Source organism: Ranitomeya imitator, chromosome 2, assembly GCF_032444005.1.
Source record: "Ranitomeya imitator isolate aRanImi1 chromosome 2, aRanImi1.pri, whole genome shotgun sequence".
NCBI classification, from domain to species: Eukaryota; Metazoa; Chordata; class Amphibia; order Anura; family Dendrobatidae; genus Ranitomeya; species Ranitomeya imitator.
The window spans coordinates 283,676,815-283,702,680 of record NC_091283.1 but is presented as its reverse complement, the minus strand read 5'-3'; the positions used below and the strand labels follow the sequence as shown (position 1 = coordinate 283,702,680).

Below are 25,866 nucleotides of genomic sequence, written 5' to 3'. Positions count from 1 at the left end.
CACACTCGGACTGGGTCGCGGTTAGCAGTGGGGTACCACAGGGGTCAGTATTGGACCCTCTTCTTTTTAACATATTTATTAATGACCTTGTAGGGGGCATTCAGAGTAGAATTTCATTATTTGCAGATGACAATAAACTGCAGGGTAATCAATACAGAGGAGGACAATTTTATATTACAGGATGATTTATGTAAACTAGAAGCTTGGGTTGATAAATGGCAAATGAGCTTTAATGGGGATAAATGTAAGGTAATGCACTTGGGTAGAAGTAATAAAATGTATAACTATGCGCTTAATTCTAAAACTCTGGGCAAAACCGTCAATGAAAAAACCTGGGTGTATGGATGGGTGACAAACTCATGTTCAGTGGCCAGTGTCAGGAGGCTTCTACAAAGGCAAATAAAATAATGGGATGCATTAAAAGAGGCATAGATGCACATGAGGAGAACATAATTTTACCTCTATACAAGTCACTAGTTCGACCACACTTAGAATACTGTGCACAGTTCTGGTCTCCGGTGTATAAGAAAGACATAACTGAACTAGAGCGGGTGCAGAGAAGAGCGACCAAGGTTATTAGAGGACTGGGGGGTCTGCAATACCAAGATAGGTTATTACACTTGGGGCTATTTAGTTTGGAAAAATGAAGACTAAGGGGTGATCTTATTTTAATGTATAAATATATGAGGGGACAGTACAAAGACCTTTCTGATGATCTTTTTAATCATAGACCTAAGACAGGGACAAGGGGGCATCCTCTACGTCTGGAGGAAAGAAGGTTTAGGCATAATAACAGACGCGGGTTCTTTACTGTTAGAGCAGTGAGACTATGGAACTCTCTGCCGTATGATGTTGTAATGAGTGATTCATTACTTAAATTTAAGAGGGGACTGGATACCTTTCTGGAAAAGTATAATGTTACAGGGTATATATACTAAATTCCTTGATAGGGCGTTGATCCAGGGAACTAGTCTGATTGCCGTATGTGGAGTCGGGAAGGAATTTTTTTCCCCAAAGTGGAGCTTACTATTTGCCACATGGTTTTTTTTTTGCCTTCCTCTGGATCAACATGTTAGGGCATGTTAGGTTAGGCTATGGGTTGAACTAGATGGACTTAAAGTCTTCCTTCAACCTTAATAACTATGTGTATTAGTATTACACTGACAAGCAGTGATGATACATGGCATTACAGTAGAACAGTACATCACCAGAGCCATCAGATGCTTGTATGTTGTATGATCACAGTAATCAGAGGTGTTTAAAAAAGGTTTAAAGTGAAAAAAGTAGTTTTAGCAACCAGAAAAAACATAGTTACTTACCGATATCGGTATTTCTCAGAGCCCATGACGGCACCACGGAGAGAGGGGATCCATCCCACAGGGACAGGAAACCTACAGATAAATAGGCGGTACCTCTCTCCCGCATCAGTTGGTTTACGGAACATTAACGGAACTTCAGACTGGCAACATGAATGGCTATACAAAATATTTAACATTAATATAAGCTTAATAGAGGCACCACGTGGTTATTTTCCAAACTAATTTCAGTGTGTACACCCACACGTGAAGTGAGGGAAAGTATGCGTGTCGTCATGGGCTCAGAGAAATACTGTTATCGGTAAGTAACTATGTTTTTCTCTTTCCCAATAACAGCACCACGGAGAGAAATTCATAGATTGTGCATTGGGGGAAACCACTGCCTCCAGAACACTTCTCCCAAAGGTAAGATCTGAAGAAGAGGCCAGGTCTAGCCGATAATGGTTAAAGAACGTAGAGGGAGAAGACTAAGTAGCGGCTCTACAAATCTGTTCTATCATGGCGCTGGCTTTCTCTGCCCAGTAAGTCGCCACTGCTCTGGTTGAATGGGCTCTTATCTCCTCCGGAATGGCTGCCCCACATGAGGAATATGATAGGGTGATATTATCTCTTATCCACCTGGCCAGCGTGGCTGTCAATGCTTTTTGTCCTTTCCATGGACCCTGGAAGCATACAAAAAGACATCCTTCCTACACTCCCTCGTAGCTACCAGATACTGAATTAGGCATCTCTTTACATCTAACGTATGTAGGACTTCCTCCCCCTTATTTTTGGGATTGCCACAGAAGGAAGGCAGGGATATTTCTTGCGATCTGTGAAACCGCGATGTCAGTTTTGGAAGATAGGAGGTGTCATTTTTAAGGACAACTCTATCCTCCAGTATCTGTGAGAAAGGTGAGTATGCTGACAAAGCCTGGATATCGCTGGTCCCAGGGTGGAGCAGAATGAAGGGAAATAGGTCTGGATCTACTTGAAGCCTAAATAAACCTCGCTACCCAACGGTTCCCGGACAGGTCATGGTTGTATAGGGCTCCCAGAGCTGCAACCTGAACTTTCAAGGTGCTTGTGGAAAGACCCTGCTCCAAACCCTTCTGTAGGAATTCTAAGATTTTGTTTATTGGAACTTCACCACCTAGATTGGTCCCTGAGACTGAAATAATTTTTTTTCACATCCTCCCATATGTCGCGACTCTCGGGTATACTGCTTCGGGGAAAGCTGTGTGCCGCAGCAAGGGAGCTGAGGGCAAAGCGGCAGGGAACTTAATGGGTAGCAAACAGGACCTGAACCACATGACAAGGCAAGAGGTGGTCGAGGGCGGCACTAGACGCCAGGGTGCAGAGGAGACGATATACACTGGAGAGTAATTAAACGTGCCAAGATCAAAACCAGGACATAGAGAGGTAACCAAGGGGTGAGACGGAGGGTTAGTCAGAAAGGGAGCCAAAGGTCAGAAAGCCAGCAGAACAAACAAGCAGAGTAAAGCACAGAGAGCAAATAAAGCAAATGAAAACCGAGTACACACTCAAGGGGTCAGGCACACAGACTAAACGAAAGTATAGCTGACAGGGAATCCCAGTCTGGAGTGTGTATAAATACCCCTCCCAGATCCAAAGTGAGGCCAGCAATATTAACCCTGAGAGAGCAGGACATGAACCATGTCCTATACCATGACACCATACGCCTTGGTAGTTATAGGTTTCCTACTTTATTGTAGAGTGGCGACTAAATTTGGAGAACCTCTTATTGCTCAGATGTGACCTTTCAAGTTCCATGCGGTCATATGCAAGTTTTCTACCTGCGGATGAGCCACCGGCCCTTGGGACAGCAGATCCGGGATGTCTGGGAGAACCAAAGGGTGTGAGATGGACATCGTCCTCAGCCACGAAAACCATGTCCTCCTCTGCCAGAAAGGGTCTATTACGATCACACTCGTGTTGTCCTCTCTAATTTTCCTCAGCACTAAGGGAATCAAGGCTATTGGTGGGAAGGCGTAAGCTAGATGGTAATTCCAGGGTATCGTAAAGGCGTCTAGAGCAACTGGGCTCCCTCAGGGATCGATTGAGAAGAAAGCCTCTACTTTCCAGTTCTGGCTGTTTGCAAACAGGTCTATTTCTGGCCAACCCCAATGTTCTGCGATCTGATTGAATACTGTCTGGTTCAGCTACTACTACCCCTGTCTCAGTTGTGTTTGACTTAGGAAGTCTGCCGCCTGATTTTCTGTACCCTTTATGTGAAGTGCTGACAAAGAGCCTAAATTGGCCTCTTCTAGATGAAAGATGGCCTTTGTCATGTCCATCAGAGACGGAGATCTGGTGCCCCCCTGGTGGTTCAGATATGCTACTAACACTTGGTTGTCCGAGAACACTCTTACATGGTGGGACTGAAGGGGGCTTACAAAATGAACGAGGGCAAGTTTTACCGCTAACAGCTCTTTCATGTTTGATGAAGCTAATTTTTGTTTCTCTGACCAAGGTCCCTGGGCTATCTGATCTCTCAGGTGGGCTTCCCACCCCCAGGGGCTTGCATCCATGGTTAGGATTTGGGACATTGGCCACATTCAGGGAACGACTCTTGCTAAATTGTTTGTATTAGTCCATCATTCTAGAGAACGGGACATTCTTGACGAGATGTTTAACCGCCCTTCTAAATTTCCACCTACAGGTGTTCCTGCTTCTAATATTTCGCATTGTAGTTCTCGGATATGGCTTTGAGCCCACTGGACCATCCGAATACAATCTGTCATTGATCCTAGCAGTGACATTGCCCTCCATAAGGTGGTGACAGGGAAGTCTCTCATACATGACGTCAGCTGTATCATGTTCTGAATTTTTCCCTGTGGGAGATGACGTTCTTGCTTGTTTGAGTCTTGAATTATTCCCAAGTATTCTTGCACCTGACTCGCTATGATTCGGGATTTGGGTACGTTTAATAGTCAGCCTAGACTCGTCAGTGTTCTCATCACTTTGTCTAGCTGTTCTTTGCAGTGATGAGGGGAATTGCCTATTACCAGGATGTCATCCAGATATGGAACTATCAGAGCATTTTGTTCTCGTATGTGGGCCATAACTTCCGCCATTATTTTGGTAAATACCCTCAGGGCAATGGCCACGTTGAATGGGAGAGCTCTGAACTGGTAATGCTTTAATTCCCCCTGAATTGTGACTGCCACCCTGAGAAACTTGCAATGGTCCTTGTGGATGGGTACATGGTAGTACGCATCCTTCAAGTCTTACATAGTCATAAATCAAGCTGGAAAAGCATTCTTACAGATGATTTTATTGTTCCCATTTTGAAGGGTTGAGTTTCCAGAAATTTGTTCAACTTTTTTAAGTTTACTATTGCCCTAAATGTCCCATCCAGATTCTTCCTCAAGAAAAGAGGGGAATAAAACCCTTTGCCTCTTTCTTGGGTGGGGACCTCTTGAAGCACATTCTTCTCTACTACACCTAGAATTTCTTTTTGCAGGGCTAACTGTTCATCCTTTGCTGACCTTTGTGGATTTATTATGAAGGAAGGGGGTGGGGGAGAATGAAACTTTAGCTAGTTTTATTATATCCAAAAAGGGGAAGAGCCTCCCAAAGTTAAAGGGGTGTTACAGATAAACTGTTGCTAGGGAAAATAAAAATAATAATCTTTATATAGCGCTAACATATTCCGCAGCGCTTTACAGTTTGCACACATTATCATCACTCTCCCCGATGGGGCTCACAATCTAAAATCCCTATCAGTATGTCTTTGAAATGTGGGAGGAAACCGGAGTACCCGGAGGAAACCCACGCAAACAAGGGGAGAACATACAAACTCCTTGCAGATGTTGTCCTTGATGGGATTTGAAATCAGGACCCCAGTGCTGCAAGGCTGCAGTGCTAACCACTGAGCCACCATGCTGCCTATGCATGTCCAATCTGCCATAAGAGCTACCCTCCTGGCCAGAGGCTACGTGAGTGTGTTCTGAAGTTAAACGCAGAGGTAGACCCTGGTAAGGTCTGCCGAAGATCAATTTGTAAGGTCCGAAAAGATCGAGGTCACCTGCATCCATGGGGACACTAAGGTTTATTCAGTGGCCCGGGTGCACCTCAAGATGGTCATGGGCTATACAAATCTTGAGGCCGCCAAAGTCCCAAACTTAACCTGTCCGGTGATAGTAGGCCAGGACTGTAAGTTATTCTCAGTCTTATGAGAGGAGGGCGTTCCTCTACAGCAGGAGGATGGAAGTCTCTATGCGGTTGCGGGGGCATACATTAAGACAGTAATACCTCCCAAAATTGACGGGTCAGACATCGGGTTGACCAGTGGGAAGGATGCGTCTGCCCAACTTACTGACATGACATCACCTGACGTGTACCCCAAGATGACTGCTAGTGATGTGGTAAATACAACCTGTGGAGCCGACACCAGGTTAGAAAGCAATAGGAGGGTTCACCATACTGTGGGGTATAACACAGACTCCCGGGGTGACTGTGACGTATCACTGCCAGTAGCAACCGTTCGGGTTGAGTACAATGTTGTGCAGACAGAAGCTCGGACACAAGGGAATGACAGTGCTTTGCTAGATGAAGATGGGGAAGCTCGAGGAGTAGGGTTCAACACCGTTAGAAAGAAATGGGGACCGCTTGTTTCAGGTTGATCGATTGGGTGGTGGTGACTCCCATTCAGACGGTGACGACAGTGGAAAAGAGTGCAGTAAGACTGAATCAGGTCTAAATGGCAAGTCTCCCTCCCATCGCCGGAGGTGTAAAGGCCAAAAATGGGCTGATCAAACGGCACCCTCGGAGAAGATAAAGAGGAGGCGGGGACAGGTGCCCACAGGGTTAGTGTCCTTGAGAAAGCAGTTACATTACCACCGATAAAACCTAGCACTGAGGTAGTCGAGGATGTGAGAAACTTAAAACTGACCCAAGGTGAGGGTAGGGTTCCAATAGCTAAAATAGCAGGTGGGGAACAGCTCCCAGACAAAATAGAAGCGCTTCCGGAGAAGCTGTGCAATTCGACCACTGTCACAAGATAACTAGAGGGACAAATCGACAAGCTGACAAAGGAAATGTGCATGTGGAAACAGCGGGCTGACAGTTTCCACCAGAGAGAAGCACATCTCCAAAGCTTGGACAAAGAGCAGGAAGAGGTCTGTCAACAGCTGGCGAAGGAAAGTTTGAAGGTGGCAGCTTTACAGGCCGAAGTAAAGACAATAAGAGAGCATGTCGAACAAGAAAAGGCCCTGAGACAGACGGCTGAGCACTGAGTGGATGAGCTGATGGAGGAAGTCTCGGAGTTCAGAGGTCACCTATCGACATGGCAAAGTGTAAATGAGGCTTTAAGGGAAGATGTAGACGTACTCAGAGAAGCCTTAAGAGGTCTTCTGCAAGAAGGGAAGTTCGTTGTCGAAGACTTACAGCGGCCGTATCTGAGAGATAACAAGGCCCGGAATAGCCGGTGGTGGAATCGCGATCCATCCGCCGATATTAATCCGTTAAATGCCGCTGTCAAATGCTGACAGTGGCATTTAATCGCACCGGAAATCCACCCACATCAGATGGTCGCAGGTCACCGGTGTGTTGGCATGACAACTGGAGGTCTCCGGGAGACCTCTATGGTTGTCATTGTCGGCTTGGTGTGAGCGCCACTCAGTGGTCGGTGCTCATAGCAATTGAGTAATTCTGTGATCTGATCATCTCCTCTATGTAGCAGAGCCGATCAGGTTGCGGCAGCTTCTATTATCCCATGGAGACTAATGAAGCATGCCAAAAGTAAAAAAAAAAGTTTTTAAAAATATAAAAAAAAATATAAAAGTTCAAATCACCCCCCTTTCACCCCATTCAAAATAAAACTCTAAAAAAAATCAAACATACAAATATTTGGTATCGCTGCGTTTAGAATTGCCCGATCAATAAAAAAAGAAAATAAGTAACCTGATCACTAAACAGTGTAGCGAGAAAAAAAGTCAAGACGTCAGAATTAAGTTTTTTTTGTCACTGCGACTTTGCATTAAAATGCATTAACGGGTCGATCAATAGATCATATTTGCACCAAAATCGTATCAATAAAAACTTCAGCTCGGCACGCAAAAAATAAGCCCTCACCCAACCCGAGATGTAAAAAAAATAAAGGCACTACGGGAATTGCAAAATGGCGCAACTTTTTTTGCAATAAAAACACGGGAAAACCGCAAAAAAACGCATACATTAAGCATCCTATTATTAGAATGCAATCCGCATTTTTTGTGCACGTTGCGTTTTTCTTCTGCAGCGGAATCGCATTTTGGAAAAAAACACAGCATGTTCATTCCTTGTGAGGAATCGCGGGGATTCCACACACATAGGAATGCAATGATCCGCTTACTTTCTGCATGGGGCTATGCCCACCATGCGGGAAGTAAGCGGGTCATGTGCGGTTGGTACTCAGAAGAGACTCTCCTCCAAGGCATTGCCGCAAAGCATCCTTGGAAACGGGAGCATCGCGAGGAGCGAGACTGCCGGGGACGCCGGAAGGTGAGAATATCACGATTTTTAACTTTTTTTATTATTTTTTTACATTAGATATTTTTACTATTGATGCTGCATAGGCAGTATCAATAGTAAAAAGTTGGTCACACTTGTCAAACACTATGTTTGACAAGTGTGACCAACCTGTCAATCAGTTTTCCAAGCAATGCTACAGATAGCTTGGTGACGTGTTTCTATTAGACTTTTTCCTCGCATTGTTCCTCTACTGGTTTTGGCTATAAATACTGAGGTAAAAAACTCACCAAATACTGAAAGTGTGAATGTGGCCTTAATACAAATACTGCGAATTACACCCAATATACTGGACAGGACAAGCGGCACTGTGCAGAGGGTGGGTGGTGGCTCCACTCTATTTACTACATGTGTGTATTGTACCAGTACGAGGACTATGTTGTAGTACGTCCTGTGGAGCTGTGATATAGTTATTTAGTGGGCACTGTGTATATATACAGCTCTGGAAAAATGAAGAGACCACCACATCAAAACCCTGTCATGGACAGCCCACTCTCCAGACCTGAACCCCATTGAAAACCTCTGGATTGTAATCAAGAGGATGATGGATAGTCACAAGCCATCAAACAAAGAAGAACTGCTTACATTTTTGCTCCAGGAACAGTGTGAAAGACTGGTGGAAAGCATGGGAAGACACATGAAAGCTGTGATTAAAAATCATGGTTATTCCACAAAATATTGATTTCTGAACTCTTTCTGAGTTAAAACATTATTGTTGTTTCTAAATGATTATGAGCTTGCTTTCTTTGCATTAGTTGAGGTCTGAAAGCACTGTTTAGTTTTTTAAATTGACCATTATTCTGTCAGAAAAAAATACTAAAATTATTGCAGAGACATGTTGTCAGAAGTTTATAGAAGAAAAGAACAATTTATATTTAACTCAAAAATATACCTATAAAGAGAAAACTCAGAAAAACTGAACATTTTGCAGCGGTCTCAATTTTTGCCAGAGCTGTAATTTGTAGTGGGGAGTCCACATCACATACAGAGCTCCACACTATATACTGTGTTATAAAGCATGGTATGGAGCGGGGCGTATATTATATAGTGTAGAGATGTGCCTGTGTATATAATCTGTAGTGGGGAGTCCACACCATATACAGAGCTCCACACTATATACTGTGTTATAAAGCATGGTATGGAGCGGGGCGTATATTATATAGTAGAGATGTGCCTGTGTATATAATCTGTAGTGGGGAGTCCACACCATATACAGAGCTCCACACTATATACTGTGTTATAAAGCATGGTATGGAGCGGGGCGTATATTATATAGTATAGAGATGTGCCTGTGTATATAATCTGTAGTGGGGAGTCCACATCATATACAGAGCTCCACACTATATACTGTGTTATAAAGCATGGTATGGAGTGGGGCATATATTATATAGTGTAGAGATGTGCCTGTGTATATAATTAGTAGGGGGGAGTCCACATCATATACAGAGCTCCACACTATATACTATGTTATAAAGCATGGTATGGAGTGGGGCGTATATTATATAGTAGAGATGTGCCTGTGTATATAATATAGAGTCCATGCCATGAAATATACACACAGCACCATATTATATACACATATCTACACTATAAATATACACAGCACCTTACTATATGCTACAGTTGTGCTCAAATGTTTATATACCCCGGTAGAATTTCTGCTTTCTTGGCCTTTTTTCAGAGAATATGAATGATAACACCAAATCCTTTTCTCCACTCACGGTTAGTGGTTGGGTGAAGCCATTTATTGTCAGAGTATTGTGTTTTTTTTCTTTTTAAATCATGACAACCCCAAACATCCAAATGACCCTGACCAGAAGTTCACATACCCCAATTATTAATACTGTGTATTATAACATCAATGACAGCTTGAAGTCTTTTGTGGTAGTTGTGGATGAGGTTATTTCCTCATATGGTAAAGCTGCCCACTTTTCTTGGCAAAAAGCCTCCAGGTCCTGTAAATTACTGGGCTATCTAGCATGAACTGCACACTTGAGATCTCCCCAGAGTGGCTCAATGATATTGAGGTCAGGAGACTGAGATGGCCACTCCAGAACCTTCACTTTCTTCTGCTGTAGCCGATGACAGGTCGACTCGGCCTTGTGATTTGGGTCATTGTCATGTTGGAACGTCCAAGTACGTCCCATGCGCAGCTTCCAGGCTGATGATTACAAATTTGCCTCCAGTATTTGCCGATAACATGAAACATTCATCTTTCGTTCAACTTTGACCAAGTTTCCCGTGCCCCTGCATCTCACACATCCCCAAAACATTAGCAATCCACCTCCATGCTTTACAGTAGGAATGGTGTTCCTTTTATCATGGGGCTTGTTGAACTCTCTCCAAATGTAATGTTTATGGTTGTGCCCAAAAAGTTAAATTCCGGTCTCATCACTCACAAATTACCTTGTTCCAAAAGTTTTGAGGCTTGTTTCTTTGCTGTTTTGCATATTGTAGGCAAGATACTTTGTGGCATTTGCACAGTAATGGCTTTCTTCTGGCGACTCGACTATGCTGCCCATTTTTCTTCAAGTGCATCTTCAAGTGCATATTGTGCATCTTGAAACAGCCATGCCGCTAGTTTTCAGAGAGTCCTGTATTTCAGCTGAAGTTATTTGTGGGCATTTCATTGCACCCTGAATAATTTTCCTGGTAGTTGTGGATGACATTTTTGTTGGTCTACCTGACCATGGTTTTGTTTTTACAGAGTCCCTGATTTTCCATTTGTTAATAACAGTTTGCACACTGCTGACTGGCATTATCAATTGCTTGGATATCTTTTTGTATCCCTTTCCTGTTTTATACAGTTCAACTACCTTTTCCCGTAGATCCATTAACAATTCTTTTGCTTTCCTCATGACTCACAATCCAGAAACATTAGTGGTTGAAAAATGCAAAAGTCTGTCTGGATCCCACAAACCCACTTCAGTTTTTATGCACACCCACTGATTACAAGCAAACAGGTCACAGGTGAGGATGTTACTTTTAGTAGCCATTCAAACCCATTTGTGTCAACCTCTGTGCATGTTATCAGGCTAAAATCACCAGGGTATGTAAACTTTTGAACAGGGTCATTTGAATGTTTTGGGGTGTCAGTATGATTTAAAAAGAGAAAACACAGTAGTTTGACAAATGGCTAGATGCCTGTACAGCTGTATAATGAGGCTCAGGCTTTATAGTGAAGGGATTGGAGCGTGGGCCTGTTCCCAGGAGCTACAGTCTGAAAAATGGCTAAAAAGCCTCCACTAGGCTCCTGTGCAGCTGTATAATGAGGCCCAGGCTTTATAGTGAAGGGACTGGAGCGAGGGCCTGTTCCCAGGAGCTACAGTCTGAAAAATGGCTAAAAAGCCTCCACTAGGCTGCTGTACAGCTGTATAATGAGGCCCGGGCTTTATAGTGAAGGGACTGGAGCGAGGGCCTGTTCCCAGGAGCTACAGTCTGAGAAATGGCTAAAAAGCCTCCACTAGACACCTGTACAGCTGTATAATGAGGCCTAGGCTTTATAGTGAAGGGACTGGAGCGAGGGCCTGTTCCCAGGAGCTACAGTCTGAGAAATGGCTAAAAAGCCTCCACTAGACGCCTGTACAGCTGAATAATGAGGCCCGGGCTTTATAGTGAAGGGACTGGAGCGAGGGCCTGTTCCCAGGAGCTACAGTCTGAGAAATGGCTAAAAAGCCTCCACTAGACGCCTGTACAGCTGAATAATGAGGCCCGGGCTTTATAGTGAAGGGACTGGAGCGAGGGCCTGTTCCCAGGAGCTACAGTGTAAGAAATGGCTAAAAAGCCTCCACTAGGCTCCTGTACAGCTGTATAATGAGGCCCAGGTTTATAGTGAAGGGACTGGAGCGAGGGCCTGTTCCCAGGAGCTACAGTCTGAGAAATGGCTAAAAAGCCTCCACTAGGCTCCTGTACAGCTGTATAATGAGGCCCGGGCTTTATAGTGAAGGGACTGGAGCGAGGGCCTGTTCCCAGGATCTACAGTCTGAGAAATGGCTAAAAAGCCTCCACTAGACACCTGTACAGCTGTATAATGAGGCCTAGGCTTTATAGTGAAGGGACTGGAGTGAGGGCCTGTTCCCAGGAGCTACAGTGTAAGAAATGGCTAAAAAGCCTCCACTAGACGCCTGTACAGCTGTATAATGAGGCCCCGGCTTTATAGTGAAGGGACTGGAGGGAGAAAAGTGGGAAAAGTAGCACAATGTCCAAGAGCCGGACTGCCCATAACTGACCTGCAGAGCTGCCACCACATGTATGGCTGCTATGTGCCCAGACTCAGGACCTGTGATGAGGTCACAGTAGGGGAGGAGTCAGGGTCACATGATCAGGGCCTCAGTGTATGCAGGACTCTGCTGTGCTGGTTGTCATGGTGCTGGATGAGGGAAGTTTCTGTGTGGGGTCAGGAGGGGTTTACAGTGTGGATGTAGCAGAGCCGTGTGTGTACGAGGTGTACGGAGCGGAGCCGTGTGTGTGTACGAGGTGTACGGAGCGGAGCCGGTGTGTATGAGGTGTATGGAGCGGAGCTGTGTGTAAGAGGTGTACGGAGCAGAGCAGTGTGTGTACGAGGTGTATGGAGCAGAGCCGTGTGTGTACGAGGTGTACGGAGCGGAGCCGGTGTGTATGAGGTGTATGGAGCGGAGCCGTGTGTGTACGAGGTGTACGGAGCCTAGCTGGTGTGTATGAGGTGTACGGAGTGGAGCCAATGTGTACAGGGTGTATGTAGCGGAGCCGTGTGGTTACGAGTTGTGTGTAGCAGAGCCGTGTGTGTACAGAGCAGAGCTGTGTGTGTAAGAGGTGTATGGAGCAGAGCCGTGTGTGTATGAGGTGTATGGAGCGGAGCCAGTGTGTACGAGGTGTATAGAGCGGAGCCGTGTGTATGAGGTGTACGGAGCAGAGCTATATGTTTATTATGTGTACGGAGCCAAGCTGTGTTCCATGTTTTGGTTCATTTAATAAGTAGATTTTATATAAAACAATGAATGGATCCATATGAATATTCCATGTTTTGTTCTCCAATATTTCCTCTCTATTAGGCCGGCATCACACTAGGCGTAAGTAAATACGGTCAATTTTTTACTGCCGTAATACGCAGTAATTGTCCCAAAACACTGTTCCGTATTCAATGCGAGGATGTGATTTTTACGCACAAATTTATCCGTGTGGCTTCTGTACGGCGATTTTTTTTCTCGCAGGCTTGCAAAATGGACATATCATGGATCATTATGGGAAAATATTCTGAAAAGTTCCCAGGCTCGAGTTCATATGAGTTCATCCAGCAGAGGGCGCATCACCGCGACTCGAGGTAACTACAGTACATTCCCCTGCATTCCATTCATTCACCAAGTTTTACAGTCAGGAGCTCAGCTGCATTAGCAGAGCTCCTGGGTGTAAAATGATTTAACCCCTTCAGATGATTTACAGTTTAGGACAGGACTGTAACGACGGAAGGTATGGAATATTGTTGTTTGTTTTTTTTTACCTTTGTTTCAGGTGACAAGGGTCTTCAGGTGGATTAAGAGTATAATAAAATATTAAAACACCCTGTGTCTTTATTTCATTAAAATACTTTTAATAATGTGTGTGTGTTTTATTAACCATTTCGTACTATTGGATTAATAATGGATAGGTGTCATAATTGACGCCTCTCCATTATTAACCTGGCTTAATGTCACCTTACAATAGCAAGGAGACATTAACCCTTTATTACCCCATATCCCACCGCTACAGGGGAGTGGGAAGAGAGTGGCCAAGTGCCAGAATAGGCGCATCTTCCAGATGTGCCTTTTCTGGGGTGGCTGGGGGCAGATGTTTTTAGCCAGGGGAGGGGCCAATAACCATGGTCCCTCTCTAGGCTATTAATATCTGCCCTCAGTTACTGGCTTTCCCACTCTGGCGGAGAAAATTGTGCGGGAACCCACGCTAATTTTTTCCAGGATTTAACACTTTAATAGCTAGAGACCCCAAATTTGACACAAAGACACTTCTTACATTACTAAAGAGGAATATGTAATAAAAGAAGGCATATGAGATGGTTTACTGTATGTAAACCATGTCTCATATCCTGTCGGGTTTGTGGAGGAGATAGCAAAAGCCGGCAATTGAATTACCGGCTTTTCTGCTATCTAGTGCTGAATTAAATATATATATATATTGTAAGGATTTCACTCACTCAGCTGCGACGGCTGACACTCAGGAGACGTGTTCCTTTAAAGTTCACTGGGTTTATTGCTTCATAAACCATGTGGCAAATAACAGAAAGCAAAATGGGCCTTTGGTTCAGGCAAAGAAAAGCAAGTGTCCAGTTCATCCGGCTCAGTCCTGAAGCCGTAACACACTCAGGAGGGTTTCACCTCCACACATATCTCCTGTGTAAAGGATTAGCCAGTCTTATAAAGAGCTAACCCCACCCAGTAACCCATCACATGATTAGCCATGTGGTCTGACATTACCACAGGTCCTGAAACACATATACAAGATTATGTGCAAGAAAGGAATACTCCGGGCTACATTACAGCAATCAGGCACTTATGTGGCACATACCTCCCATCGACCACAAACCCTTTAGCCATGCTACATACCTCCCCCCTCTGCCTAAAGCCGTGGGGCTTGGCACTTTCCCCCACTAAACAAGGGATTCTCGATAGGGCATCCGCATTACCGTGCAGCTTTCCGGCCCTATGTTCCACATGGAAACTGAAGTCCTGCAGGGCTAAGAACCAACGGGTGACTCTAGCATTTCTTCCTTTTGTTTCTCTCATCCACCTAAGCGGGGCATGGTCAGATACCAGTCTAAATTTACGTCCCAGCAGATAGTACCGCAATGTGTCCACTGCCCATTTTATGGCCAAGCACTCCTTCTCAACGACTGAGTAGTTCTTTTTAGATGAGGACAGCTTCCTACTCAGATAGAGAACAGGATGCTCCTCCCCATGTAGTTCTTGGGAAATGACTGCTCCCACCCCAACATCTGAGGCATCTGTCTGAAGAATAAACTCTTTCTTGAAGTTTGGGGCCATCAGAACGGGTTGCTTACACAAAGCGTTTTTCATTTCTTGGAAGGCTGACTCTGTTTCTTCGGACCACTTAACCATTACTGATTTTGTCCCTTTTAGCAGGTCAGTCAGAGGCGCAGCCATCGTGGCGAAGTTTGGGATGAACCTCCTGTAATATCCCACGATTCCCAGGAAGGCTTTAACTTGTTTCTTGGAAACTGGTTTTGGCCATGTTTGGATTGCCTCCACTTTATTGATTTGGGGTTTTATTTCTCCATGACCCACTATGTATCCAAGGTACTTAGCTTCTTCTTTACCCAAGGCGCACTTCTTCGGGTTTATAGTAAATCCGGCCTCTCTTATAGCATCCAACACCGCTTGGACTTTCTCCAGATGACTCTCCCAGTCCGGGCTAAAGATGACGATATCATCTAGGTACGCAGCAGCGTAGGCCTTATGGGGTGCAAGGACTCTATCCATAGCCCTCTGGAAGGTCGCCGGAGCTCCCTGTAGGCCAAACGGCATCCGGGCATATTGGAAGCATCCATCAGGTGTCGAAAAGGCCGTCTTCTCCTTGGCTTCCTGTGCCATGGGGATCTGCCAATACCCCTTTGTCAAATCCAAGGTGGATATATATCTGGCGTGCCCAAGCCTTTCGATGAGCTCATCAATACGGGGCATGGGATAAGCGTCGAACTTGGAGACTTCATTCAACTTCCGATAGTCGTTGCAAAACCTCCACTCTCCATCAGGTTTTGGGACCAGGACAATTGGGCTCGACCAACCGCTCTTGGATTCCTCAATGACCCCAAGCCTCAACATACGCTCCACTTCCTTGGAGATAACTTCTCGACGAGCCTCAGGAATACGATAAGGTTTCACATTCACCCGCACATGTGGCTCTGTTAGGACCTCGTGCTCTATGACCTTCGTGTATCCTGGCAATTCTGAAAACAGGTCCCTGTTTTTCTGGAGTAACTCCCGACACTGCTGTTTCTGGGTCTTTGATAGCGTCTCTGCTATAGTAACCGCACCAACCTCACCTTCTGGGTTGCTTAACAATGATGGAGTTGCTGTCGGCTCTCTATCTTGCCATGGCTTGATGAGGTTGACATGGTAAACTTGGAATGGTTTCCGTCTTCCTGGTTGGTGAATTTTATAATTTACCTCACCAAGTTTCTCGACAACCTCATATGGCCCTTGCCATTTGGCCAAGAACTTGCTTTCCACCGTTGGAACTAACACAAGAACTCGGTCTCCCGGATTGAACTGCCTCACTCTTGCAGACCGGTTGTAGACCCTGGCTTGAGCTTCTTGTGCTTGGAGAAGGTGTTCTTTCACGATAGGCATTACCTTTGCAATCCTCTGCTGCATCAGGGCCACATGCTCAATGACGCTTCTGTGGGGTGTGACTTCGGCCTCCCAGGTTTCCTTGGCTATATCGAGGAGTCCTCGTGGATGTCGGCCATATAGAAGCTCAAACGGTGAGAACCCTGTGGAGGCCTGTGGAACTTCACGAATGGAAAACATCAGATAGGGTAAGAGACAATCCCAGTCTCTACCGTCTTTCTCTATAGCTTTTCTCAGCATGCTCTTTAGGGTCTTGTTAAACCTCTCAACAAGGCCATCTGACTGGGGATGGTACACCGAGGTCCTCAACTGGGAGATCTTCAGAGCTTTGCATAACTCCCTCATCACCTTGCTCATGAAAGGTGTACCCTGGTCAGTCAGGATCTCCTTTGGCAGACCTGTCCGGGAAAAGACATGGACCAACTCGCGGGCTATGCTTTTTGAGGAAGAATTTCTCAAGGGAATTGCCTCAGGATAGCGTGTGGCATAGTCCAGGATGACTAATATATACTGATGGCCCCGAGCTGATTTAACTAAGGGACCGACCAAGTCCATGGCAATTCTCTCGAACGGTACCTCAATAATGGGCAGTGGCACAAGGGGGTTCCGGAAAGGAGGAGTAGGAGCAGTTAGCTGACATGTAGGGCAGGACCTGCAATAGTTCACTATTTCCCGGTGACACCCAGGCCAATAGAACCTCTGCACAACCCGTTCCTGCGTTTTTTCCACCCCCAGGTGTCCACCCAAGATGTGTGAATGGGCCATGTCCAACACTTTCCGTCTATACGGACCCGGCACTATCAACTGCTCTACCAACTCCTCCCGTATTTTCGTGACACGGTACAACAACTCCCCCCTCAACAGAAAATGGGGAAATCTTGTGTCTGCCCCCGGCTCCTGTACCACCCCGTCAATAACTGTGACATTATTAAAGGCTTCCCTCAGAGTGGGGTCCCTATGTTGGGCAGTCCCAAAATTGTCACCGGTAACTTCTAACTCCAGAATGTCAGATGTAGGGGATACTTCCTCCTCATCCCCAACCAGAACACAAAAAGGAAAACTGTCTGCCTCTGGGTGTGGCGATACCCTTCCAGGGTTCACTGGTTCCCTGCCAGGGAGCTCAGAACCATTTCCCCACAAATCCCAAAACAAACAGAAATCCCGGCCAATAATTATAGGGTGCAACAAGTCCTGAACCACGCCGACTATGTGGGACTCAGTGCCACATGCCGTTTCAATGTCCACCCTGGCCATAGGGTAGTCCTTTGCATCACCATGTATGCACCACACTCCGACCTTCTTTCCTGGGAGCAGGTGGAGAGGAAAAGTGGCCCTCACCAGGGTCACTAGGCTCCCCGAGTCTAACAGTGCCGTTACTGCTCGACCGTTCACCTTTACGGGACACGCTTGAGGTCCCTCGTTGGATGGAGAGTTCACACTACAGGCTGGATACGCATAGTATGAACAACGGCGTCCCATGCTGCAGTCCATCTGCTCAGTGGTTTGGGAACAACGGGCAGCTATATGTCCTGGCTTGTGGCACCTCCAACAAATAATATCACCCGTGGGGACCTTGGGCACCACCTCCCCCGCCCTTTGTGACCTTGGACGCACCACCCCTTTTTGGGACTCAGCTGCCTTCTGGGACCCCCAGTACGGCATGGGCGGCCTCCTGAAGGAGCCTTCCAACCCTTGGTATCTCTCAACCAGTCCGATCAGCTCGTCGGCATTCTGGGGATCACCCTGGGCAACCCAAGACTGTATAGGCCTCGGGAGGGAATGGACAAACCGATCCATCATCACCCGTTCTACCATCTGTGCAGGCGCAGAGGATTCTGGCTGCAGCCATTTCTGGACCAGGTGCAACAGATCAAACATTTGGGAACGAGGTGGTTTGTCCCGGTGATAGCCCCAGGAGTGAACTCGCTGTGCCCTGACAGTCAGTGTCACCCCCAAACGTGCGAGAATCTCGGCTTTCAATTTGTGATACTCTTTGGCATCCTGCAAGGTCAAATCATAGTACGCCTTCTGGGGTTCTCCCGTCAGGTATGGAGCAAGTACCTCTGCCCACTGCTCTGGCGGAAGTTTTTCCCTCTCAGCGACCCTCTCAAACACCGTCAGGAAGGCCTCAACATCATCCCCGGGAGTCATTTTCTGCAATGCGCGTCTTACCGTCTTCCGGACGTGGGTGTCATCAGCCAAACCTGGGGTTGGGGCGCTCGCCTTGCCCTGGATGGCGGTTGCCAGAAGCTGCATCTGCTGCTGATGCTCCTGCTGGCTCTGCTGCATCTGCTGCCGTTGCTCCTGCTGACTCTGCCGTTGCTCCTGCTGACTCTGCCGTTGCTCCTGCTGGCTCTGTTGTATCTGCTGCATCAACAGCCTGTTGGTCTCTTGCTGCCTTTGCTCCTGCTGGCTCTGCCTTTTCTCCTGCTGTGACTGCATCTGGACCAAGTGTTTCAGCAGGTCCTCCATTTTCTCCGGCAATGCTTGCTGGCTTGCAACAGCCTTGACCCAGGACATTCAAAAATAAACTCACGTCTCCGCTGGGAACGCTGCTCGCACGTCTCCACCAATTGTAAGGATTTCACTCACTCAGCTGCGACGGCTGACACTCAGGAGACGTGTTCCTTTAAAGTTCACTGGGTTTATTGCTTCATAAACCATGTGGCAAATAACAGAAAGCAAAATGGGCCTTTGGTTCAGGCAAAGAAAAGCAAGTGTCCAGTTCATCCGGCTCAGTCCTGAAGCCGTAACACACTCAGGAGGGTTTCACCTCCACACATATCTCCTGTGTAAAGGATTAGCCAGTCTTATAAAGAGCTAACCCCACCCAGTAACCCATCACATGATTAGCCATGTGGTCTGACATTACCACAGGTCCTGAAACACATATACAAGATTATGTGCAAGAAAGGAATACTACGGGCTACATTACAGCAATCAGGCACTTATGTGGCACATACCTCCCATCGACCACAAACCCTTTAGCCATGCTACAATATATATATATATATATATATATATATATATATATATATGTGTGTGTGTCTCACTGACATATATATATATATTTACCTATTCCGTGTGTACACATTTATTCTACCTATTCTATTCTATCAGTGCGATTTTACTGTACACCGCGCTGAATTGCCGGCTTTTCTATAGAACACCGCTGCATATTTCTCGCAAGTCACACGCATGGTCCGTGTGTAATCCGTATTTTTCTCGCCCCCATAGACTTTCAATGGCGTATTTTTTGCGCAATACGCTGACAAACGCAGCATGCTGCGATTTTCCACGCCCGTAACATACTGTATATTACGGATGCGTAATATATGGCAGATAGGAGCTGCCTCATAGAGAATCATTGGGCCGTGTGCAATGCGTATTTTCTGGACGTATTTTCTGCACTCATACATCTTACAAACTCGCTAGTGTGACGCCGGCCTTATTCCCATCTATGTATTATCGCCTTGTGTCTTTTTCCTTCTCCCTAATATTATACTCTGCTCTGCACAGGGCGTCCTGCTAAAGATTATGGACTACAAAGCCCAGGAACGGTCTTGACTCGTTCACATAAATCCGGTTTTCAGTAACGAAGCACCAACAACTGGTGGCTCTGGGGCTCAGAGTATGAAGAATTTTAACATTTTGATAAAGCAATCCACTCTTTAAAGGGAACCTGTCACCCCCCTCAGGCGTTTGTAACTAAAAGAGCCACCTTGAGCAGTACTAATGCTGCATTCTGACAAGGTGGCTCTTTACAGTAAACGAACCAAAACCTGGGGGAACAAAGCTTTCCTGGAAATGATCTTCCCAAACAATGAATCCTGAGAGGATTGTGGATACGTGAGAGATCTTCTCTTATTGAGGACCAGGAGTTCATCAATAACTGGAAAATATTTCCAATAACAGCTCGAAGAAATTCATGGAGCTTCTCATTGAGTTTAATAGCAAAACCTTATTAAATATTCAAAATAAACTGGATGAAGCATTTAAAGTGACAGGTAAAAGTTTGGGCACCCCTGGTCAAAATTACTGTTATTGTGAACAGTTAAGCAAGTTGAAGATTAAATGATGTCTAAAAGGCCTAACATTAAAGATATCACATTTCCTTTGTGTTTTAGGCAAAAATCTATATATTGCCATTTTTTAATATTTTATAAATTACAAAAAGGAAAATGGGCTGATGCTAAACTTTGGGCACCATTGGATATTTGTGTGATAACTTTGACCCAGGTTTCACACCTTAGTTAGCCTGTTAGGGTTATGGCTTGTTAACTATCATTCTTAGGAAAGGCCAGGTGATGCCAATTTCTCAGCTTTATGAAAACCTAGCCTCCTCTAACCTTGTGCCAAAAAACAGCAGCCATCGGTTCTTCTAAGCAGCCCCCTAGTGCTCTGAAAATGGTGGAGGCCCACAAAGCTGGGAAAGTCTATAAGAAGATAGCAAAGAGTTTCATTCAAGTTGCCCTTTCCTCAGTTCAAAATATAATTAAGAAATGGCAGTTAACAGGAACAATGGAGGTCAAGATAAGATCTAGAAGACCAAGCACAATTTAAGTGAGAGCTGCTGATGGGATTGCAAGAGAAGCGAATCAGAACCCCCTCTTGAAAATACCTTCAGAAAGATTTAGCAGAATCTCGAGATGTTCTACATTGTTCTACTGTTCAGAGATACGTGCACAAATATGACCATCATTGAAGAGTCATCAAAATAAAACCTCTCCTGCACCCTCACCATAAAATTAGGCATCAAAAGTATGTAAAAGAACATCTAAGGCTATGTGCACATGTTGCGGATTTAGCTGCGGATCCGCAGCGGATTGGCCGCTGTGAATTCGCAGCTGTTTTACATGCATTGTACAGTACCATTTTAACCTATGGAAAACCAAATCCGCAGCGCACATGCTGCGGAAAATACCACGTGGAAACGCTGCGTATTTTCCACAGCATGTCAATTCTTTGTGCGAATTTGGCAGCGTTTTACACCTGTTCTATAATAGGAATCCACAGGTGTAAAACCGCAGGTGAAATCTGCACAAAAAAATGCAGGAAATCCGTGGTAAATCCGCAGGTAAAATGCAGTGCATTTTACCTGTGGATTTTTCTAAAACAGTGCAGAGAAATCCGCCCACGAATCTGCAACGTGGGCACATAGCCCTAACAAACCTGATGCATTTTGATAGCAAGTCCTGTGGACTGATGAGGTTAAAATAGAACTCTTTGGCCACAATAATCAAAGGTATGTGTGGAGAAAAAGGGCTAAGAAATTCAGGAAAAGAACATCTTCATCAATCAAGCTGCAGCCAATGGCACAGGGAACATTTCATGAGTAGAAGGAAGAATTAATTTAATGAAATTTCAACAAATTCATGATGCAAACATAATAACATCTGTGAAAAAAAGCTGAAGTTGAAAAGAGGAAGAGGATTGCTTCTACAACTGGATAATGATCCAAAACACACGTCAAAATCCACGATAGACAACCTCAAAAGGCCCAAGCTGAAGGTTTTACAATGGCCCTCACAGTCCCCTAATCTGAACATCATTGAAATCTGCAGATAGACCTCAAAATAGCAGAAGATGCAAGATGACCCAGGAATTTCACAGAATTGGAATAATTTTCCAAGTAAGAATGGATGAAAATTAGTGATGAGCAAGTATATTCGTTGCTCGGGTTTTCCCGAGTATGATCGGATGTTCTCCGAATTTTTGTTAGTGCTTGGAGATTTAAATTTCGTCGCCTCAGCTGCATGATTTAGGGCTGCTAGACAGGCTGAATACATGTGAGGATTGCCTGTTTGTTAGTGAATTCCCACATGTATTCAGGCTGTCCAGCAGCTGTAAATCATGCAGCTGAGGCTACGAAAACTAAATCTCCGAGCACTAACAAATACCCGGAGACAACACGAGCGTGCTCTGGAAAACCCGAGCAACGAGTATACTCGCTCATCACTAATGAAAATCCCTCAAACAAGAATTGGAAGACTCTTGTCTGGCTACAAAAAGCATACTCAAACTGAGTGAATAAACCAAATGAGAACAACTATATAAAATATAGAATTTTATTAATATTAAAATATGAATGACATAAAAAGAGGGAAACCAAATGACAAAATATGCAAAACCACAGCACAATAATGTATAGGCTATCGTTATGGGGTTTTGTTGAAATATGAGGTTGTAATTGTGTGTTTGAACCCACTACAATTATTGTGCTGTGGTTTTGCATATTGTCATTTGGTTTCCCTATTTTTATGTCATTCATATTTTAATATTATTAATACAATTCTATATTTTATATACCGTATATACTCGAGTATAAGCCGACCCGAGTATAAGCCGACCCCCCTAATTTTGCCACAAAAAACTGGGAAAACTTATTGACTCGAGTATAAGCCTAGGGTGGAAATGCAGCATTTACCGGTGAATTTCAAAAATAAAAATAGATCATTATTTCCCCATAGCTGTGCCATATAGTGCTCTGCACCGTTCATATTTCCCCATAGGTGTGAACCATATAGTGCTCTGCACCGTTCATTGTGCCCCCTAGCTGTGCCATATACGGTGCTCTGCACCGTTCATTGTGCCCCATAGATGTGCCATATACGGTGCTCTGCACCGTTCACTGTGCCCCATAGCTGTGCCATATACGGTGCTCTGCACCGTTCACTGTGCCCCATAGCTGTGCTGTGCCATATACGGTGCTCTGCACCGTTCACTGTACCCCATAGCTGTGCTGTGCCATATACGGTGCTCTGCACCGTTCACTGTGCCCCATAGCTGTGCTGTGCCATATACGGTGCTCTGCACCGTTCACTGTGCCCCATAGCTGTGCTGTGCCATATACGGTGCTCTGCACCGTTCACTGTACCCCATAGCTGTGCTGTGCCATATACGGTGCCCTGCACCGTTCACTGTGCCCCATAGATGTTCCACATAAATTTGTGCTGCCGCTGCCGCAATAAAGAAAAAAAAACACATACTCACCTCCCTTGATTGCAGCTCCCGGCGTCTCGTTCCGGCGCCTCCATCTTCCCGGCGTCTCTGCTCTGACTGATCAGGCAGAGGGCGCCGCGCACACTGTATGCGTCATCGCGCCCCCTGCCTGAACAGTCAGAGAGCAGAGACGCCGGGAAGATGGAGGCGCCGGCCGGGAAGATGGATCGGCGCCCGGCGGCTGGAACGAGGACAGGTGAATATGCTATACTCACCTAGTCCTGGCGATCCTCGCGCTGTCCCCTCCTGTCTTCGGTGCCGCAGCTTCTTTCTCTATCAGCGGTCACCGGCACCGCTGATTAGAGAAATGAATAAGCGGCTCCGCCCCTATGGGAGGTGGAGCCGCTTATTCATTTCTGTAATGAGCGGTCCCACGTGACCGCTGAAGAGAGGAAGAAACTGCAGCGCCGAAGCCCGTGGGACGGCAGGGACAGCGCGAGGATCGCTGGGACTAGGTAAGTATGCCTCAGCGCCCTCACCCCCTCACCCGCCGACCCCACCGCTACCGTGACTCGAGTATAAGCCGAGGGGGGCACTTTCAGCCCAAAAATTTGGGCTGAAAATCTCGGCTTATACTCGAGTATATACGGTAGTTTTTCTCATTTGGTTATTCACTCAGTTTGAGTAGGTTATATTATTGTGTGTGGGTGAATATCCTATATACTTCATTACTATTATGAGCTAGTCTCAGTGAGGTGTTGAACTATTTGCTAGAAAAAGTGTTTACAAGCTGTGATACTTGGAAAAGGCGGAGCTAGTAGGTACTAACCATGCAGGGTGCCCAAATTTTTGCACAGGCCAATTTTCCTTTTTATAATTTTTAAAATGTAAAAGTTGAAAAAAAAAATATTTTTCTGCCTAAACTGTATGAAAATACATGTAGTCGATCAGCATCATTGTCTTCTGCTACGCCCTTGAGCGAAATTTCATAAACATCTTGGTAACAATTTTTAAGAGGAATAATTAATTCAATCAAAAATATGATACTTTTCAATTCCATAATAGAGGCCATCAAAATTGGTCACCTGACAATAAGCGTAACAAGGTCATTAATTTGAGCCCTCGTGTATTGTTTGAAACTGATTATGACATCCTTAATAAGGTCTTAATTTTTGTCCTGAGAGTAAACTTGATTTATTTACAGGTATCAGATCTGCAGTTCTTGCATGACCTCTGACCTTATGATCATAATACAGAGGAAGGACGGAAGATTCCATCTAGTATTGCCCCTAGATCATCTACCTGTCCTAATGTGGATTTATTTGTTCACTTCGTCAGCGCAGATTTTGAGAAAGTTCTTCATACAATTAATAAAGACAATTTAAGCAAAGATAAGGGTAACAGTCTACATAACCTAACAAAAGAGACAATGTTGTTTTTAAACCCATGATCAAAGGCGGCAACATAGTGACATTGCCAAAAAACTCTGTATGAATCTGCCATCTAAAAAATAAGGATTGTTATAAAAAGCTAACATATAATCCCCCGCTATCATATTCAGCACAATTTTGTCATATGATAAAAGTAGCCAATGATAATGGAATCATTACAAAAAATTGGCATTGGCCCTACAATATGACAAACCAACAATATCCAGTCTACATTTTACCAAAAATCTATAAAAATGAGAAAACTCCACCTGGAAGACCAATCATTTCTGGTAGCGGTAATCATTTGGAGACCACAAAATTAATTGATGCCAAACTACGGCCTCTAGTTCAATGTTTACCATCTTTTATTCGTGATACTGGTGACTTACTCCAAAAAATTCCAAAACTTTACATTAATGCCAATACACTCCTAGTGTCCTGTGACGTGGAGTCAATATATTACACCAATAAATATCCTCAAATATAGGAGGATCCCTTCAGACTTCAATATAAACAACAAAAAAAGAGAGAACAAAGAAGGACTGCCAATCCAATGTATAAAGATATATAAACAGCAAATTTTATTAATACATATAATACATACAAAAAAGTACAGAAATATGGATACTCGGCAGATGGGACAGTACACAGACCAATATGTGCACGGAACACCGATGCCACAATGTATATATAGAGAAGGACGTCAGCAGTATATATCAATCATAATAGTTGCTCCCTGTAGAGCATAGGAGGTATATCTAAATGATGGAAAAATATCTAAAAAAACACCTACCTATAGCTCAAATACATATACATAACCTGCTGACCACCAACTAATATAGTGCCACAGGTATAGCTAATAACAAATATGGCTATTGTGAAATACAAAGCAAACAAGCTGCCATAGTGCAAGAGAATTGCCTCAAAGCGTATAACTACACAAGACTATACCTGTAGACATGTTTCCACCTGTGGACATGGCGGCAAAAGTGCCCGTGCACAAAGAGCCTCGACGCGCGTTTCGCTGTATACTACAGCTTCGTCGGGAGGTAAAGTAGCCACAAAATGGACCCCCATATATAGCACCTGTCTAATGTGGTAATTGGCATCACGTACGGTGGCGCATAACCCCCATGATGCAACGCCACGGAGAGCGCGTCGCTCCATGCGCCCGGTATCCGGTGACGCAGCCAGGTCACATGACCCGCCCGTCTCCTAGACAACGAGCAACATAAACAGAGCGCCGTCCCACCATGGCGCTACAGCGCATGCGCAGGTATGCGCACGCAATGCTACCAGAAACGCTGAAACAACACTGAATCACCA

General features: G+C 45.0%; 1 protein-coding gene across 1 annotated transcript in view; it reads right to left on the bottom strand.

Annotated features, from left to right (window-relative positions):
- LOC138663177 (oocyte zinc finger protein XlCOF22-like) overlaps nucleotides 1-12,105 on the bottom strand; it is a 36,803-nt gene extending 24,698 nt beyond the window's left edge. The window contains exon 1 of the mRNA XM_069749329.1: nucleotides 12,059-12,105. The gene's annotated coding sequence lies outside the window, so the exon portion shown is untranslated. The remainder of the gene's footprint in view (nucleotides 1-12,058) is intronic.
- Nucleotides 12,106-25,866: the final 13,761 nt, after the last annotated feature.